At 41.0% G+C, this 20,973-nt stretch overlaps 2 long non-coding RNA genes and 1 pseudogene across 2 annotated transcripts in view; 2 read left to right on the top strand and 1 right to left on the bottom strand.

Annotated features, from left to right (window-relative positions):
• The first annotated feature begins 5,665 nt into the window (after positions 1-5,665).
• On the top strand, positions 5,666-9,288 carry LOC129351907 (uncharacterized). Its single transcript, XR_008604805.1, has 3 exons — positions 5,666-5,717; positions 9,048-9,104; positions 9,213-9,288. It is a non-coding gene; the product is annotated as an uncharacterized LOC129351907 (long non-coding RNA).
• LOC129351905 (uncharacterized) overlaps positions 7,719-20,973 on the bottom strand; it is a 17,062-nt gene continuing 3,807 nt past the window's right edge. Inside the window, exons 4-9 of the long non-coding RNA XR_008604801.1 lie at positions 20,674-20,845; positions 19,645-19,704; positions 19,486-19,555; positions 18,375-18,557; positions 9,242-9,344; positions 7,719-9,157 (exon numbers count right to left, since the gene is read on the bottom strand). This is a non-coding gene — a long non-coding RNA (uncharacterized LOC129351905). The remainder of the gene's footprint in view (positions 9,158-9,241; positions 9,345-18,374; positions 18,558-19,485; positions 19,556-19,644; positions 19,705-20,673; positions 20,846-20,973) is intronic.
• The window catches only part of LOC129351904 (SLIT-ROBO Rho GTPase-activating protein 1-like), a 27,297-nt pseudogene continuing 16,632 nt past the window's right edge, over positions 10,309-20,973 (top strand).

Genomic DNA, 20,973 nt, shown 5'->3' with positions numbered 1-20,973 from the left:
TTCCTGAACATTTTGCTTGCTTTTTGGAGCCACAGAACTGGACTACGCTCAACATTTTGCTTGGATTTTGGAGTTGCAAATCCGAACCACGCTTTTGAGCAAGAAGGCTCTGTTGGACCGGAGTTGGAGAAGTTTAAACTGAGCAACAGCTTCCGCGGTGCGGGCGGAGGCGCTGAAAACTGCGTGAGAGCTTCTGTGGTGGCTGGCGTGAGCGGCGGTTGCTCGTACCCCGCGGTGGCAATAGGCCGGAGCGGCGCTTGGCTGCGAGGGCCGTTCGAGGCTGCTTGCAGCTTTAATTATTATTATTATTTTTCTTCCCACCTCTTTGGGGGGCTTTTTGGGGGCCTTATCATATTGGAAAACTCACCAAACTTGGCGGAGGCCTTAAGCCTGTTTAAAAATTTTGATTTTTAAGGTCATCACAAAATCCCACAAGAAATGGCTCAATAGCGCCACTAGAAATTTTCAAAGGACCCTTTGCTATTCACTTACTTTATCCTAGAGACATGAAATTTGGTACACTTGTAGAGCTCCCCAGGACGCTCAAAATTTACAATTAATGTCATAGTGCAAGTATCACAGGAAGTCGGCCATTTTGGATTGAAGGTCCAATTTTGAGGCCATTTTTGCTGTTTACAGCCTCCGTATTTGATCGAACTCCTCCTAGGGATTTCGATTGATCGGCTTCAAACTCGGTCAGTCTGTTCATAAGGCATGTCCCATTGAAAGTTATCAAACTGTGAGTTTTTGAGTATGCTGAAGGGGGGTTAGCAGGGGTCAAGTTCACCTACTCGCCATAAAAACAAACTGCTATATCTCCTACACAGAAACTCACAGAGGAACCAGAGTTACTGTGATTAATCATCATTGGCTGCCCTACAATCCCTATGGTCGAATGATGACATCACTTATACCACGCCCCCTGAGAACAGGAAGTGTCATGTTTTACTGAGAACGGTCGCTATCTGACCCCTTTGACCTCATCAACATGAAACTGTGCCCAGACACAGAGAACATGTTGGTGTGTTGAGGATTCCAACCCCGACCAGCTTTGATGGAGCAGGTGGGCGTGGCGGCGTGGCGAAGTGACCTGTAACGCCATCGCCATACGTTTGGCTCTCAATTCCACATTTTCAGGCCCAGCTGCTCCAAACTCACAAGGATGGATCTTCATCAACTCCCCGACAGGAATCCATCACAATATTTGGTGGGCGTGGCCTAATTTCTCTATAGCGCCCCCTAGAAAACTTTAAATGATCAGCCCCAAGCCATGCTTTAACCTACAATTACAAAACGTTGTACACATGTGTACCTTGTCAGGACTTACAAAAAAGTCTCTTGGAGCCATGGTCTAAACCCCACAGGAAGTCGGCCATTTTAGATTGAAGTTCAGATTTTGACCCCATTTTTGCCATTTACAGCCTCTGTATTTGATCGAACTCCTCCTAGGATTTCGATTGATCGGCTTCAAACTCAGTCAGTCTGTTTCATAAGGCATGTCCCATCTAAAGTTATCAAAACGGTGAGTTTTTGAGTATGCTGAAGGGGGCTTAACAGGGGTCAAAGTTCACCTACACGCCATAAAAACATAAACTGCTATATTTTCCTACACAGAAACTCACAGAGGCACCAAAGTTACTGTGATTGATCATCATCAGGTGTCCTACAATACCCTATGGTCGAATGATGACATCACTTTGGCCACGCCCCCTCAGAACAGGAAGTGTAATGTTTTACTGTTAACGGTCGCTATCTCACCCCTTTGACCTCATCAACATGAAACTGTGCCCAGACACAGAAAACATGTTGGTGTATTGAGGATTCCAACCCTAACCAGCTACGATGGAGGAGGTGGGTGTGGCGGCGTGGCGAAGTGACCTTTAACGCCATCGCCATACGTTTGGCTCTCATTTCCACATTTTCGGCCCAGCTGCTCCAAACTCACAAGGTTGGACCCTCATCCACTCCTCGACAGGAATCCATCACAATATTTGGTGGGCGTGGCCTAATTTCTCTATAGTGCCCCCTAGAAAATTTTAAATTATCAGCCCCAAGCCATGCTTTAACCTACAATTATGAAACTTTGTACACATGTGTACATTGTCAGGACTTACAAAAAAGTCTCTTGGAGCCATGGTCTAAACCCATTTCAGCCATTTTAGATTGAAGTTCAGATTTTGACCCTTTTTTGGCGTTTATAAACCATTTCAGTAATTCGCCACTTGGGGTCAGTATTGCTCCACAAATGAAACAGCAGATAAACAGGATGAAGAACAATATCAGTATTTCGCCAGTAGGTGTCAGTGTTCCTCCACCAATGACAAACAGATCCACGGGCAGATGGGCATGAAAACTTTGTGAGAGCGTTGCCGTGAAATTTCTAAAAGGATAGAAATGTCTCATATAATTTTTGTTGAATTAAATCATGCAGTAAATGTAGCGTTTTCTTACTTCTTACAAACCATTTCAGTTATTCGCCACTCTGAGTAAGTATTACTCCAACAATAAAATAGAGTGCTTTAGAAACACAGCTGAAGATGATGAACAATGACGAACTGCAGTACTTCGCCATGTGCATATGATCGGCTGTAAATGACACGTGGATAATCCTACTGGCGCAATATTGGATACGTATGACCTTTGTTGACCTCTAAAGAGCAAAACTGCATTTAAATGTATTTTGACTCCACTGTGCCCCCTACATTAATCCGCCAGCTATATTTCCTCACTAAACCAATGAATCTATACCACATTTTTTTGCATCGTGAAGGATAGCCGCCGAACGCATAGATGCGTACCGCCTGGTGGACGGGCGTGGAAACTGCGCAACAACTTCTGTGTTAGCACGTGGCCAGCGTTGATGGAAACTGAGCAACAGCTTCCGTGGTGCAGGCGGAGGCGCTAAAAACTGCGTGACAGCTTCTGTGGTGGCTGGCGTGAGGCGGAGGTTGCTCGTACCCCGCGGTGGCAATAGGCCGGAGCGGCGCTTGGCTGCGAGGGCCGTTCGCTGCTTGCAGCTTTAATTATTATTATTCTTCCACCCAAATGAATTGGCTTTTTGGGGGCTTTATCATATTCAAAAACTCACCAAACTTGGCGGAGGGCTTAAGCCTGTTTAAAATTTACGTATTTTAAAGTCGTCGTAAAAATTGCAACAGAAATGGCTCTACGGCGCCACCTAGAAATTGTAAAAACACCCTTTTTACCCTCTGCTATTCACTTACTTCATCGTACAGACATAAAATTTGGTACACTTGTAGAGCTCCCCAAGACGCTCAAAATTTACAATCAATGTCATAGTGCAAGTATCACAGGAAGTCAGCCATTTTTGATTGAAGTTCCCATTTTGACCCCATTTTTGCCGATTTTTGCCTTTTACAGCCTTTGTATTTGATCTATCTCCTCCTAGGGATTTTTATTGATCGACTTCAAACTTGGTCTGTTCATAAGGCATGTCCCATCTAAAGTTATCTAAACGGTGAGTTTTTGAGTATGCTGAAGGGGGGTTAGCAGGGGTCAAAGTTCACCTACTCGCCATAAATAAATAAACTGCTATATCTCCTACACAGAAACTCACAGAAGCATCAAAGTTTCTGTGATTGATCATCATCGGTGTCCTACAATACCCTATAGTCGAATGATGACATCACTTAGGCCACGCCCCCTGAGAACAGGAAGTGTAATGTTTTACTGTGAACTGTCGCTATCTGACCCCTTTGACCTCATCAACATGAAACTGTGCCCAGACACAGAAAACATGTTGGTGTATTGAGGATTCCAACCCCGACCAGCTTCGATGGAGCAGGTGGGCGTGGTGGCGTGGCGAAGTGACCTGTAACGCCATCGCCATACGTTTGGCTCTCAATTCCACATTTTCGGGCCCAGCTGCTGCAAACTCATAAGGATGGACCCTCATCCACTCCCCAACAGGAATCCATCACAATATTTGGTGGGCGTAGCCTAATTTCTCTATAGCGCCCCTAGAAAACTTTAAATGATCAGCCCCAAGCCATGCTTTAACCTACAAATACGAAACTTTGTACACGTGTACCTTGTCAGGACGTACAAAAAAGTCTCTTGGAGCCATGGTCTAAACCCCACAGGAAATCGGCCATTTTGGATTCAAGTTCGGTTTTTGACCCCATTTTTGCCGTTTACAGCCTTCATATTTGATCTATCTCCTCCTAGGGATTTCGATTGATCGGCTTCAAACTCGGTCAGTCTGTTCATAAGGCATGTCTCATCTAAACTTATCTAAACGGTGAGTTTTTGAGTATGCTGAAGGGGGGTTAGCAGGGGTCAAAGTTCACCTACTCGCCGTAAAAAAATAACTGTTATATCTCCTACACAGAAACTCACACAGGTACCAAAATTACTGTTGTTGATCATCATCGGGTCTACTACAATACCCTATGGTCGAATGATGACATGGCTTATCACGCCCCCTGTTCTCAGGGGGCGTGATAAGCCACGCCCCCTGAGAACAGGAAGTGTAATGTTTTACTGTTAAAGGTCGCTATCTCACCCCTTTGACCTCATCAACATGAAACTGTGCCCAGACACAGAAGACATGTTGGTGTGTTGAGGATTCTAATCCCGACCAGCTACAATGGAGCAGGTGGGCGTGGCGGCGTGGCGAAGTGACCTGTAACGCCATCGCCATACGTTTGGCTCTCAATTCCACATTTTCGGGCCCAGCTGCTCCAAACTCACAAGGATGGATCCTAATACACTCCCTTACAGGAATCCATCACAATATTTGGTGGGCGTGGCATAATTTTTCTATAGCGCCCCCTAGAAAACAGCAACCCATGAAATACAGGTTATGTTATGTTATTAATTATTGAAATATACAGTATTATAAGTTTTTTATATATATAAGTTTATTTTGTGGGTGAGAGTACAAATATTAATTAATTTTAGCTAGAAATAAAAGAAAACGTAATTCAGCAAAACTGTTTATAAACCATTTCAGTAATTCGCCCCTTGGGGTCAGTCTTACTCCACGAATGAAACAGCAGACAAACAGGATGAAGAACAATACCAGTATTGCGCCAGCAGGAGTCAGTGTTACTCCACCAATGACAAACAAATCGACGGCAGATGGCCACGAAAACATTGCGAGCACGTCTGCCGTGAGATTTCCAAAAGGAAAGCTGTTACATTTAACCTGAAATGTTATATGTAATCCCTCAGATAATTTTTGTTGGCTTAAAACACGGAGTAAATGTAGCGTTTTGTTAATAACTGTTATTTACTACCGTAAGTAAATGCATCAATTCCAGTCGTCTCTGCCTTACTGGTCAGTCAAGTGTAAAATCAAATTTAAGCAATTTGATTGGTTGTGATGGACTGCACTGTACTGTAGCTTTGCTAATACGTACTGGCAGTCGGCCGGCGGCCGTTCATGGTCGAGGTTCGGTGTGTTCCGCTGTGGACTGTACATTTTGGAGCGACAGAAACGGACTACGCTCAACATTTTGCTTGGGTTTTGGAACAGCAAATCCGAACCACGCTCGTGAGAAAGAACGCTCTATTGGACCGGAGTTGGAGCAGTTTTATAGCCTCTCTGCACCTCAGCTTCCACGTTCGGGTAAAACGGCTGAAATGTTTTTCCAAGGTAACAGTTAATAATGTACGTCGATCCGAAGCCCCAACAAGTAAGCCGAAGAAAGGTTTTAAGATGTTCGCCTCGTTATACATTCACAGATATGAAGGTGAGTTTTACTTTCTTTAAACTTTGTGGCTAACTTTAGCTTTAGCTTGTGCTAGCAGGCATTATTCTCGGACATTTTTCTTGCAAAAATCTGCTATTTAATTATCTAAACATTTCTCAGCGATTCTAACGGACAATGTTTGTGCCTTATTTTCAACCATATTACGTGTGTTTATTGTTAACGATAATAAACGCGGTGGGGGGGACAGATTACAGTTCAGACTTTTTGCTTCAGAATCCTGACGAAGTACAACGAGCTCAGAGCTCAACAATAGAGCAGCTCTTGTATCTGAGTTCTAGTTCAGCTGACTGTTCAGGTTCATATTAATTACTTTTAGAAAAATATGGCCGTGTTGCTTAAGGTTTTTGTTATTTCGTTTTATTACTTTTGCATGCTTGTTGTGAAGGGCTCATTAGGACGGTGCTTAGAGCGGTGTGTACGGTGTTAGCTTCAAGTGGTAGCTTTAACTTGTAGCAACGAATATTTACAAGCTGTCTTAATTGAGGATCGCTTGGAAATTCATAAAAACTTAAACAAAGTACATAGTATTGTTTTTTGAGTCTTAAGTACGACTTTGTCTTTTATAGCAGTCATAGTTTCTGAAAGTGGAAAAAAGAGCCGCATTCGGGTATACAGTTGTGACGTCAGCGCGGCAGGTGCAAAGAGCCCATTGCTGTTCGTTTAAACAGTCGTAACTCGCGGTGCGGTGAGTAATTTATTCCTTCCTGCTGGTTCTGGAAGCCGTCATGTTTGGAACAGTTATTCTGAGGAGGATGCTAACCCAATGCCTGAGGCCTGCAACGTTTTTAATGCTAACGAAGCGCTTTACTAATTCAATAAACTGAATAGTGTGTGTGATACATCCAGTTTCATACATTCAGACTTGTTATTATGTATAGAAGATGTTTAAAATGTCGTTTAAAAGAGCTCTGAGAAAATGCTAAGTATCTTTTTACCGACCCAATGGGGTTGTAATATTTAGTTGCAGCACTTCCTGTGATTAATACCTAATTAATGGGTGGGATTCAGCCTGTGCTGTTGTTCTAATGTGCTGAAAGTTAATGTGCATTGCCCTTGGTTTATTACTGAACAGTACGATTTATTAAACTGGTACATTTTAACCTTCACCATTTTCCTGACTCATTTCACGATAACGTTAAAGTTGCACTGCATTTAGATCTCAGTTGTAGTTCATATCAAGCATGTGGGCGTGGCTTAGTGTAAAACTTTTGATTATTTACCATGAAACATCAACATTAAATTACTTCCAAATGCAAGATCACAGCTGCATCATCACACTTCCTCTGTCTTTCTAGAGAACAGCCCTGAACACATTTCCATGGTGACTTGATGAACTTACTGTAGCCCCGCCCACTTTTAAGAGGCAGTCACATGTTTTTTCTGCTGTATATTTTACTGTTATTCTATAATTTATATGGGTTTCATCATGTGAATACTGACTAAAAACGATAACATGATGAACTCTATGAATGCTGGCTGCTGACCGAACCGCATTGGGGTGTAGAAATGACGAAATGCAGTTCTTCGCCATGTACATACGATCGGCTCTAAATGACACATGGATCATCCGACTGGCGCCAAATTGGATACGTATGACCTTTTTTGACCTCTAAAGAGCACAACAGCATTGAAATGTATTTTGACTCCACTGTGTCCCCTACATTAATCCGCCAGCTATATTTCCTCACTAAACCAATGAATCTGCACCACATTTTTTTGCGTCGTCAAGGAGCGCCGTCGAACGCATCAGTGCGTACCGCCTGGTGGACGGGCGCGGAAACTGCGCAACAACTTCTGTGTTAGAACGTGGGCAGCGTTGATGGAAACTGAGCAACAGCTTCCGCAGTGCGGGCGGAGGTGCTGAAAACTGCGTGAGAGCTTCTGTGGTGGCTGGCGTCGGTTGCTAGTACTCTGCGGTGGCCAATAGGCCGGAGCGGCGCTTGGCTGCGAGGGCCGCTCGAGGCTGCTTGCAGCTTTAATTATTTATTATCATTGTTATGATAATCAAATTAACATTTTCTTCCATTGCCAATTTATTATCAAATTTGCACAAAATCTTTTTGGACTGATGGAGGAATCCTGACAAAGAACCTGAAACAAATAAAAGAAATTAAATTTAAACCTCAGCTTCCCATGATGTTGATGATACAATAGAAAATACACAAACAGAAATGACAAAAAATGCAAACATGTAAAAATCAACAAAACAAATAAAAACAAGAACGCAAAGTGCAAAGAAAATGTACAACAATTGCTCCCATCGTATATCCTTATTTGTATTTTCCCTAATATTTGTTTTGTCTATGAGATTAAATTTATTTTCTTCCTCTATAACGATTGTTCCTCCTCCCTCTACAACGGTTTCTGTAAAATTTTGACATCCATCCATGGAAGATTCTTGCTTTCTTCTTTGGAAGTGACCACTTCCTCGACCACAGACCCAACGTCCCCAGCCGGGGACGTTGGGTCTTGTGGGAGAACCTCAGAGGACAGATCAAAAAAATAACTATCAAAGACATTGTTGTCAAAAACATTGTTTTCCACTGGGGATGGTTCAAAAAGATAAGAATCAAATACATCATATTCTGAGAAGCAAACCTCCCCAAGTGGGGAGGTTTGTTTCTCAACAAGGGACGGTTCAAAAAGAAAGGAATCGAATGCATCATAGTTGGAGACTGGGGACGGGTTAAAAAAACAGGGATCAAATTCATTGTCATCTGAGAAGCAAAACCAGGGAGGTTTGCTTCTCTACTGGGGACAGGTTAAAGAGGAATGCGTCAAATGCGTCATATTCATACGAAGTGCTCTCTTCCTCAGCAGTATTATCTTCCAAGTCTTTTCCATGGATTAGTTTGTCGAAAAGTTTTCTCATCCCAGTTGTCACTAAGTATCCAAGGCCAAAGCCAAGAGGGAGAAACATACTAACAAACATTTCTGCCATCCTGAAAGTCCTTATCAAAGCCAATGGTGAAATTTGAAGTGCTATTCGGATATGAACTGATGTCTTGAAACACGCATTCATAACCTCCGATGTTCTTTGACCTAGAACTGCATGTAATAGATGAGATCATAACTACAACTACATTTTTCTGTGGACAGCAGCTCTGCATCCTGGGATAATTACAGCCAATTTGTATCCAAGGGGTTGAGTCCAGTATGGTGTATATGGTGAGGCGGGCAGCAGCAAATTGTTTTGAAGTCTCTCAGAAAGTGGGAGCTGACACAGATTAATATGGGTCGTTGCTATGTTGTTTTGCATTGTTTTAAGATCTTGTTGTTTTTTGACTTTGAGCCCTTGTCCCTCCAAAGGTCTCTGCACAGCCCTGGAGTTTCCTGACACATGGCAGTGTGAGAACCTGAGAGACGGTTGGTCTTTCATTTGGTTTCATTTCCTCAGGACTGACTGAAGCTCAACAGGCCTGGAAACACAGACAGAAAAAAAATCCTTATTTTAAGATGTTTAAAATGTTCCAGAAAATCAGCTTCAGAAGCTTCCAACCCACCTGCTGCCAGCATTGAGCAAGCTCTGCTGCGGTGATTCATCCCAGAGGAAATCTGACGCCCCGAAAGTTTCCTCTCTGCAGCGCAACAGTTCAGCTTCAAGTCCTTGATGAGCAAAGAAAGTTGTGGCTCATCAGTTACAGCAATAATACGAAGCCGTAAAGAAAAATAAATTCAGATCTTTGGATGTTTTGATCTGTCGGAGAAAAGATTTCTGAGTGGAAATGCATTTTGAATGCAGTTTTGTGGAGGTTCACCTTCCAGCGGGATAACTGCTCTATAAATGCAGCCAGAGATGTTATTGGATGGCTTAGATACTTGGGTTGTAATGGCCTAGTCAAAGTCCATTTCTAAGATTCCTTTGCAAGACTTGAAAACTGATGCTCATCATTAAATCTGCAAAGAAAGAGCACACATTTTGAGTATTGCATCAAACTTCCCCAGAAAGTTACATAAGGTTCATGGTTGGCTGAAGAGTTGGAGTTTTCAGATTAATATTTCAGTCATTGCTAATGAAAGAACACTCACACTGATAGTCTTTCACGTTGTTTTAAAGTGTTTATAAACGCGGTATAAACACCGTTTCTCAGTTTAAATCGAGGTAATTTCAGAATTTAAACTGATGCAGTTCTCACGTTGACCAGCAGGGTGGCGGTAAAGACCCATTTCTGAGCTTCTGCTGGGATTTCGGCTGAACTGTTTGTAATTCACTGACATGTGCTGCTGATCTCAGGCTCATTTACGGCAGCCATGTGTGCTACATGAAAAGAAATCCGGCTTAACAGACAATAAATAAAAAATTACAACTTAAATTTAACGTAATCGTTTTTATTTGCAATGATTGAATAAAAATACAAAATAAAAGCGAATTAAATGTAAAAATTAATTAAGCGAGAAGGGAAGAAAGACCCTCTAAGTGCTCTGTGACTAATTGGCCTCCTCGGCTGTCAGTCACGCCTCTAACCCCGCCCACGCCGCCGACACACCCATCTCTCCACCGGCGTTTTTCATTCATTTCGTTTCCTCTGCTTTTATATCTGCGTGGGTAAAAAGGTGACGGCGGGGTGAAGAGAGCATCAGAGTATTGTGCGTGCGCGCGCCTGTGTGTGCACGTGTCTGTGCCTCCTCTTCCTCCCTCCTCCTCCTCTTCCTCCTCAGCGTGGAGGTGCGGGGCCACTACTGGCTGTGCGGCTGCGGCACTGGATGGATGTGAGGAGCATGTGTGCGGGTGAGGGAGCCTCGGGCGGAGCACACAGAGGGAAATAATTTGGATTGTATTTTTTTTTTTTAAATATATTTCGGCAGTCCGGTTGTCCGGTCACCTCCACTAGAACGAGATGTCAAACTCAAACAAAAGCAAGAAGGACAAAGAAATCCTGGCAGAATATGAGAGCCAAGTGAAAGGTGAGGTCATTTTTTCATCTTTGTTGCAGCTTTGCATGCACCTGGCTGCAGCAGTGGTGCACATGCAGGCGTGCAGGGTGTGATTTTGACACCTCACGGTGAGACGTCAGGATTGAGGGTTCATCCTGAGTGCTGCATGGCGCCTCAGGGAAGGAGGAGGAGGAAGAGATGAAGAGGTGAGTATGTCTGCTGCATGTGTGTGGTTTTCTCTGGGAATCTACCTGCAGACATGCTCAGGTGAAGTCACGCGATGACCTTTACATCAAAACCTGGCAGCTTAAATCACCTCCACCCATCATCATCATCCTCCATCTTCCTCTGCTGTGATTGAATGATTAGCTTTAATTGGAAGCAGATCGAGGGGCCACAGCGCACGGGGGGAAGCCGCCTCGGTCCAAATGTATGGATCTGCTGCTGTAACTATGTGCTTTCCAAGTCTGCCTGGCTGCTCCGGCTCCTGATTGGTCGGTGCAGAAGGTGGTGTGTAATGTATACACAGGGGGTGGCCGCCGCTCCCTCAGAGGGGAGGTGAGGTGAGGTGGAAAGGTAGAGGGGCTGATTATGCACAGTGCTGACAATACATATTGGCGCTTGGAGAGCCACTGAGCATGCTCCCGGTGGAGGCCGCGACACCGCCTCGGTCTGAATGATGGAGATGAAGATCGCGCTAATGAGAAAATGCAAATGAAGACGGAGGAGAAGATCTAAATGGAGAGTCGAAGGGAAGCTGCAGATGGTTGGGTGGATAAATGCTGAGCGAATGGTGAATGTGGCTCTGAGATGTCAAAATGACTAAAGATGCTGTAGAAGTTCAGTCCGTTTACCATTTGCTTGCCGTAGATCAAAAAAAGGGATTCATTATTACTCAAAGGTTATTTTGAGAAAATCTTTTTTTAAAATGTCTGAGTTTGTAAAGTCAAAAATTTGCAAGAACAAAACCAACTCAGTAATCAAAATGAACCAAAAAAGTAAACTCCTGTCTGCCTGCAAAACTCAATTTGGGTTTGGTTTGAATACATATGTGAAGAGCAAGCGGACCGGAGACCGCTCCAAAAGCAGGAAGTGGACTGCAGCCCAGGTCATTCTGGGTAATTAAAATAAAATCAAACAGACACGATAGCAGGAGAAATATCTTGTGGTCTTTTGAAATCTTCTATCCATTAAAATCTGACTCCTCCATTTCTGTTTCTATTTGGTGAAGAAGGGAGTTGCTTTCAAGAGTTTTCTTCAGGTTTTTGTGTCAGTTCCTTCAGTGGTTCTTGGTGCAGCGCCCCCACAGGCCAGGAGGGGAACAGGTTGCTAAAGCGTTTGGTTTGAGAAAGAGAACGAGCTGGAGATGAAGCAGGTGGTGAAGTTTTGGTCCCAAATAAAACCGAATCAATCAAACTGTCAGATGGGAAAACAGCCTTTGACCAACCTGTTCCCCTCCTGGCCTGTGGGGGCGCTGCACCAGGAACCACTGAAGGAAACGATACAAAAACATCCAAAGACACTGAATGCAACTTCCTTCTTCACCAAATGGAAACCAAGTGAAGTAGCTATAGATCCTAGCAGTTTAAGTATTTGTCTTTGACGACAATCCATTTCTTCTGCTAGCGTAGCATGTTGGTTTAGGTTGTATTTACCCAGAATGCCATACCTTGTCGTCCACTTCCTGCTTTTAGAGCGGTCTCTGAACAGAACTTGCAGGAAGAGAACATCTGATGTTTGTGACTTTAAGCTGAAGCCAATAGATTATGCAGCAGGATGATGATCCGAAACCAAAACAGAAAAAAAAAACACCAAAACCCCCAGCAGCAACAAGTGGGAGAGGGGAAAAGCCGCAGAAATTCGCTCCATACAGCTGCAGAAATCTGTTCCTTATTATTACAGACATTTTGCATCTAATTTCTAACCAAAATGGCGACTCAATCAGAAAATTCCTCATTAGATTCACAGGATTTTGATGGACATCAAATGTTTGTTTTAGAAGCTAATTAGAGAAACTTCATCAGCAGCCAATTAAAGAGGCTTACAGGAAGAGAGAGAGATGTCTGAGAGCCAAACAATTACCCCCTCTGCTTTATCAGGATATTATTTGATGTAATCGGACAAAATCCAATCAAATCTTATAGAAATGGTCTCGAGAAATTCAGTTTTTTGTTTGAGGATTATTTGTCATCTTCTGACAACAAAGTATTCCTCATTGTTATCCAGTTGTACAGTTTTCTGTAAAACTGCTATAAGATTCATGACATTCGTTTCATTTTTGAACAATTTCTGTACAAGTCAGTTTTTTTAAGGAACTGTTTCATAACTACAGTAATTAACTACATTCTGTCACCACAAACACAATCAGGGAGACTGAAATTAATCCAAACTGAATAAAGTTAAATATTTTACTGTAGGAGCTCAAATTTTACCTCTAATTTTTATATTTTTAATTGAAAAATATTTACTCTATTCCAAGAGAAATTAAATGTTGTAACTCATCTCATCCAGTCGTTGAGGATGGTGATGCTGTGGGCAGCCAGGTTCTCCAGCAGCAATCAATGTTTCAACGAATCCGTAGAGGCCTCTGACTGAAGGCGGAGCTCCGCTAATCCACCTCTTGGGCTTTTGCTGAACCTCTTAAAGTCTCAGCCTGGTCGGAAGGATGTTGGAGTAGGGGATAAGATCCTTGATCATCATGATGGATGTAAGGTTTGAACTTCCTCCTTTAGGGTCATAGTTCAGGTATGATTTGAGCTTTTGAGCTCCTAGTTATAGAAATCAATACACTGATTAGAAAGTTAAGAGCAGATCCACTAAGCTCTGATGCATATGAGAATGCAAAGTGGGGTAAGACAGCTCCGAAAGCAGGAAGTGGACTACAGCGCAGGAAATCAACCAAAACAAATGTGCTAAGCTAGCACTAGCGCTAGTGGGAGAAATGACTCCTGGTTTTGCAGTCAAAGACAAAAGGGAATCGTAATCTGATGCCCCTTTCTTAGTTACAGTTCATGAAAAGGAAGTTGCGCTCAGTATCTTCTTCAGAGGTTTTTGTGTTGTTTCCTTCCGTGGTTCATGTTGCAGCGCCCCCTCAGGCGAGGAGGGGAACAGGTTGCTCAAAGTTGGTTTGTGAAAGAAAACACTGCAAATAAAAATGCAGCAAATGTTGCAACTTTGGTCCCAAATCAAACCCAATCTACCGGACTATGAGAAAGCAACTTTAAACAAAATTAAACACAAAATTGAAAAGGTGATTAAAACTGGAAAAAAATAAAATATAATCTCATCTCCAACCAGACAGCATCTCTGCCTGGTTTTTATTCTTCGATGTTTCGCCACGCTGCGGCGCCCTGACGGCAGCTCCTCTGATCAAAGAAGCAAGTCTCGCCGTTTACGGTGCAACGAGGAGGTTTCCAGGAGGAGTGATTTCAGAGATCAAGCAAGAAAAGCACAGCGGATTTCCTCTTTTCTCCTCCAACAAGCTGTGATCCAAACCGATGAGTTTCATTGATGTAATCTCCTCCTGCTCTGAAACACTGAACCAAATTTGTGTCTTATTCACAGGAAACGAGCGAGCTTTTGTTTTAATTTCATTCATGAGGAGCTGATGGAGCTCAGTTCATTCTCATTTTCTTATCTGCAATTCTTTGTAGCTTTTTTGGCGATTAGATCCTTGTTTTTTCCTTACATCACATTTTCAGCCTAAAGCCAAATCCTGTGGCGTTTTCTGCATTGTTTCTACAGTTTCACTCCTGATGTTTAATTTGACAAACATGTTTGTCTCTGATGGGAAATTATGTAAAGTGAAGTGAAATTCTTATCGTTTTGTCTGCGCCTAAGTTTGCATTTGCAGTCTTTGATGTTGAGATTGAAATCCCAGATGAAGAGCAAACTGGGAATTCAGGGAAAATGGAAATAAAACTGAAATACATCACAGCTTGTTTCTGTTTCTGACGTTTACAAGTGAATTTGTTGCATTACAGAATACTTTTAGAGAATCTGAATGACATATTTACCAGTTTTTACAGTTTCTCATATTTAAGAAAGAATAAAAAAATCTCTTTTCAGAATGTTTTCATGTTATTTTCTCTTTGTTCCCAGTTGAAAAGTTGCAATTTTAAATAGAAAAATCAGGTTTGCTAGGCAGTAGCAAAAGTTTTCATTAGCATTTTTGATGGTTTGCATCTCTTGTAACAGTCAGTATCACAGCAGATCTGAAAATGCCTCTGATAAAAGACATTTTGTTATATTACAGTTTGATGAAGAAGCTCATGGTTGTGTGCAGAAAATATCCTTTAAAATTATAATTGTGAATTTACAAACTAACGTGAGTTGACTTTGTTGATAACAAATGTATATTTTATGTTTAAAATTAAAGCCAATTTTTAACCTTATTCCTTCATAATAAGTTGATGAGTTTTAGTCAACTGATTTCCAGCTAAACCTAAAAAAATTACTTTTTTCATGATGAAAGTAGTTGGTAATAAAAAACAAAATACAAGAAAACGACGTTTTGACTTCATTCTCAAAATAAAATAAAATTTTATTCAGATAACTTTGACAGATTTTTAGATGTTCAAAATGAAGCTGAATGTTTGGCTTTAAATGTATTCAATTGTTGCTGCAACAGAGAAATAATCAACAATGAACAGCTAGCAATGTAGCATTACTGCAAATAGCGCGAGTCTGAACAGTTTGTGTGGAGGGAAGATTCTCTCTTCACATCTATGAGATTTATAAGCTTAACTTAGAATATTTATTCAAACATTAAAACCAATAAAGACCTAAAAGTCGGTTCGGTTGGTGAGGTGTGAATGCTAAGCTAACTGTGATCTGAGTCCAGCTGAAGTGAACTGGTTCAGTTTGAATCCACATGAGAATGCCAAGTGGAACGGAGACCGCGGCAAAAGCAGGAACTGGACTACAGTGCAGGGCATTCTGGGTAAATATAATCCAAACAAATGTGTTAGCCTAGCGCTAGCAGGAGAAATGACTTGGGGTCAAAAGCAAAATCCTCCAAGCGCTAAATCTGAAGCGTCCATTTTGTATCCATTGAGTAAAAAAGGATCAGCGTCTCAGTGTTTTTAGAGGTCTTTGTGTTGTTTCCTTCAGCGGTTCTTAGTGCAGCGCCCCCAGAGGTTGGGAGGGGAACAGATTGGTTTGACTCAGAGCAGAAAAAGAACCACAGCAGCTGGAGATGAAACAAATCTTACAACTTTGGTCCAAAACCGAACCGAGTCGACTGGACTATTGGGTGGAAAAAACATTCTAAGAATTGAAAAAGCTACAAATAATTATAGATAAGAAAATCTGAATAAACTGTGTTTAATCAACTTCTCCTGAATAAAATTAAAAGTAACCATGGGTTAGTTAGCTTCCAAGCTAACAAGCCAAGTTGTGTTTGGCTCCTTTGTTCTCTTTGTCTCGATATTTATAATTAATAATCCACCAAATGCTTTAAAAAGAAACATTTTGATCAGACTGATCGGCTGTTTTAAACCTTTGGACAAATAAAACTGCTCTAAGAAATAAAACTTTCACATTTCCTTCTGCGATTTCTAGTTTCAGGAAGACATCCATTTATGATATGAAACTGTTTCAGCCTCCGATGTCCACAAGGCCGCCGTACGAGAGCGTCATGAGATGGCAGCCATTTTAATTTACTAAGCAAAGAAAGGCGGAATGATGCCAGAATCAATAAAACACTCAGAGTCGCATCCAACAAAAGAGTTTTCATAGACTCTGCAGTTTTCCACAGAGATCTGGAAGCCGTGTGCAAGTCGATGGTGCATTCGCAAGCTCCTCACCTTCCTCATCACATGGTTCACACACTGTGTGTGGTTACCAAGACAACAGGTAGTGGAGTGGATAGGCTCTCTGGGGACTGCTGTGTGTGTGTGTGTGTGTGTGTGTGTGTGTGTGTGTGTGTGTGTGTGTGTGTGTGTGTGTGTGTGTGTGTGTGAGAGAGAGAGAGAGAGAGTTCAGTGCTCCCTCTCTCTGCTTTGCTGCAGAAAGATCGAGTCCTGAAACACGGCGAAGCAGCGAAGCATGAAGCCAGGCTTTACCATGCTGACTACAAGTGTGTGTGTGTGTGTGTGTGTGTGTGTGTGTGTGTGTGTGTGTGTGTGTGTGTGTGTGTGTGTGTTTTCCTCTGCTGCCTTTTCATTTCGGTCACACGATTAAGTCCAAGGTGACTCCTGGGAGAAAAATGGACAGCCTTCATGTGTGAGGATGAGTATAGCAGGAAGAGGAAGCCAATTATGCATTTTAACAAGAAGCTTTTCAGTTTAAAATAAAATTTCAATGATTAACTATCAGCTCTGACTTCAGAAAAATCAGCTTCTCGAATGAAACTGCTGAATTGCTTCATCAGTTCAGATGAGTAAAGAAATTGAATCTGCTCTACAGATGTCCTTTGTGATCCACAGACATTTTTCCAAGCGAATGTCTGACTGGTTTCAGGGACATTTGTCACATGCAGTTTTCAACTCTTTGTTCTAAAATGTCCAGAAACGTCCCTGAAACACGTTGAGGATCAGAGCCACCGGAAATAAAATTAATTCCAACTCAAATATTCTGAGAAAATTTTTTATCTGACGACAAAACTCTGAAAGATGAGAAAAAAGACATGAAAAACTTTTCAGGAATTGCAGAAAAAAAAATCTGAGAAAAATGTTGTAATGCTGAAAAAAATTTTCAAACATTTGAGAAAACAGCAAAATTTGAAATAATAATAATAAAAAAAATCTGAATTCTGAGAAAAATTGTCTTTTTGCCTTTTAGAAATGCTCCATGAAAAAAAAAAATCTTAATTTTATGCAAATAATTTGAATAATTTTCTGTTGAAAATATGCATATAAGTGAATCTGTGAATACTATGTTCCTGTAGGACATAAAGTGTTTAATTCATCAAACTACTCAGAAAAATTACTCTTATATCTGCTGGTTGTTTATTTAATGTTTAAAAAAATACATTATTATTCAGATTTTGACATCTGTAATACATTGACACAAATAAACACAAAACAGCAAATTAACGTTTTGCAACATTTCAAAATTAACCACAAATCTAAACATTGTGCATTTAGTCCTTTTACTGGTGTTTCTAATTTTTCACCACATTAGATTAATAACAAAAACTCAGAAAAGGAAGATGAACTTTAACTTTTTGTAACTGTTGCTACCTTCATATTCTTGTTTTTTACATTTTCTCTATAAAATAAAATTGGCTACAGATAGAAAAATGTATTTCCTTTATACTTGTGTTATTAAACAGTTCAAATTATTTTGTATGTTGGGATTTTGGACGTGAAATGTGGTGCTTTAACACGGTACCAGAGTTTTCCATAGGAATGTTAGAGGGAACATAAATACTAATTACAATCTGCAGTTTTAAAAAGAGAACAAATAACTCAAAAATAATTAAATTAACTTTCGCTACCACTGTGTTATTTAAATTGGAAGCAATGAAGATTGCCTTTGTAATTTAAACCTGTTTTCATGTGTAAAGATTAGAAATCTGGGGATTAATCTGTATTTTTTCAGATTTTATGTTGAATATTTCAAGCAGACGACATGATTTCCTGCAGCTGTGTTGTGTTTATCTCCAGATTATGCTCATCATTTTGCCCCTGATGGTTTGGTTACTCACAGTTCATTGACAGAAATCTGTTCCTGATGGCCACTGATCACACTTTTACATCAGCCCATAAATTACAGCTGCGGTAAGAATGTAAATCTGTCTGTTTTTCTGTCACTCACCGCTGTGGGTTGTGTTTTGGGTTGTGCTGCAGATGTGCGGGCCCAGTTGGCGGAGCAGCAGCGCTGCCTGGAGCAGCAGACGGAGATGCGGGTGCAGCTGCTTCAGGACCTGCAGGACTTCTTCAGGAAGAAGGCCGAGATCGAAACAGAGTATTCCAGGAACCTGGAGAAGCTCGCAGAGCGCTTCATGGCCAAAACACGCAGTACAAAAGATCATCAGCAATACAAGTACGATCAAATCTGTGCTGCGACAGTCTGAAGGTTGAAAGGTCACATCTGAAATTAGCAGGAAATCATTTTGGAAAAGAAAAATAAGTGATGTGCAGATTAAAATTAAACAGTGCTGTTTTAGGCCAACAGCAGGCAGAAAGAAGGCAGTAAAGTTCAGCCAAAAAACTTTTATGATTGATCTCAGATATTTCTAGAAAACACTCAGAAATTCAGAAAATGCAATTCAGAAAATTTCCAAAAGTAATTTTTTTTTAATATTTTTGAGTTTTGAAGAAAATTTCTACTTTTTGTTTCTACCAAATTTTAACTTCTGAAACTCAGAAATATTCCTGTTTTTTCTGGACATTTTTAGATGAATTCAAAATCAATAGTTGAAACAATTTCACAGATTTCTCACAGTCTAAGGAGGGATTCATACGGCATTTACTCAAACTATGAGAATAAACAGAATACTTTTAAAGTTAAGACAAAAAAAGCTGTAAGAAGCTATAAGAAAATCTGCTTTCTCCTGTACCAGCATTTGTAGCATGTTAGCGATTTGGAGCCAACATGCTACAAAACTCCAAACATGGTTTGTTTTTGCTTCTTATTGTTCTTTATTTTTTCTTTTCTATATTTTATAATTTGCAACATTCCAAATAAAAGTCTGAATATTTATTTTAAATTGATAAAATATTAATATTCTAATTCCAGGAAGGATCAGAATCTGCTTTCTCCAGTGAACTGCTGGTACTTGTTGCTAAACCAGGTGAGCCAACATGTTTTCCTAAGGAATCTAAGAGACGCGGAGAAACGATGAATAATTTTAACCATGATTCATGTTAATATTTCCAAGGTGAGGAGGGAGAGCAAAGATCACGCCACCCTCAGTGATCTCTACCTGAACAACGTCATCAGCCGTCTGACGCACATCAGCGAGGATTCGGCTCGGCTCCTGAAAAGGGTGAGTGCTGCAGAAAAAATAATTCATTAAAATATATTTTTTAAAAACTATTTTAAAAATTTACCATTTTATTTAAAAAATAATAATAATACGCACCCGTCAGAGAAGTGTGACTGTACGACATCGTATTTGGGCCATTGCAAAAAAGGGACATTTCTGAGTTTGAGAAAACAAAAATGTTGACTTTCAAATTCAGAAAAAACTTGGACTTTTGAAATCTTTAATCTACAAATGTTTGAATTTTTTTTTTCTAATAAACTTTTGACTTCTGGAGCTCAGAAATTTCCTTTTTTTATTTCTGAAAATTCATGACAATCAAAAAAAAAGTTTTGTTTTTCAATTTATTTAACATGATTACATCTGATGTTTTGAACTAGCAGAGGACAAATAAATAATCAAACCCCATCATTTCTAACCACAGCAACTTTATGCTCACAAACATCACCAAAGGTCGCCTTGACGACAGTTTAACTTGTTGCTTGGGTCACTTTCAGAGGAGCAAATGTTTATGGTGGGAGAGCAGAAACCCACCATAAACCCACCATCTTCTGTTTTATGGGGTTTTGATGGAAGCTCAATTCTCCCACTGATGAAAAAACCCAGAGGCAAACCTGTAATATTATTATTACCGTAATAATATTAATAAAATATAATTTAATTACTAAATCATAATTATGAGATACGACTTTCATTTCTTCATCAGAGTGGCACAAATGGGCTTCCATAGATTTCCACAGGATCTTTGAGGAAAGTCAAAGCGCTCACTCCATCCTTTGCAGAAAATCATACATATTTCTATAAATATATTAAAATTTGATCATTTTCTTTTCTCCGGCTCCAGATGACCCAGCTTTTTATTTTTTCTCGATTGTTAGGTTTTTGCATCTGAAGCATGACATCCTACTAGAGCGATCGCTGCACTTCATTACCATAAATACATTTGCTTCCTTAAATAATCTGAGAGGATCTCTAAACATCTGCAGCACAAACCAGAAGCAGCATCAGATGAAGAGATGGATTTGACCGCACACAAACAAACGCATTCATAATTGAAGCTGAACTCATGCATTAAACAACCCAGCAGTTTGGGGAAGCAGTTATGTGGCAGCATCAATATTGCATTACACTAAACCGTCTTGGATCCCAGGACGGATGAATCCCGTTCCCGGTGGGCGCGGCTCGCCTGCGTCGCCATGGCCACCGGGACGGCCGGCTCTGCTGGGCGTCTGTCCGCCGGGCGGCGCTGGATGTGATGGAGATCCTGGGCTCAGAGCTGCTGGCAGTCGCTGCACTTTAGCTGGCATGAATAAAAGACGAGCCAGAAGCCAGATTAATAATGAACACGGAGAGCTAAAGTTAGCGTGCGCGTGTTTAATTTGTTAAAGTCCGCAGAAGGCCCAGAGGAGGTCTGCACACTTTACTTCT

Source organism: Poeciliopsis prolifica, unplaced genomic scaffold (genome assembly GCF_027474105.1).
Source record: "Poeciliopsis prolifica strain line A6 unplaced genomic scaffold, Auburn_PproV2 SCAFFOLD070, whole genome shotgun sequence".
Lineage (NCBI taxonomy): Eukaryota > Metazoa > Chordata > Actinopteri > Cyprinodontiformes > Poeciliidae > Poeciliopsis > Poeciliopsis prolifica.
This window is presented reverse-complemented; position numbering and strand designations above follow the sequence as displayed.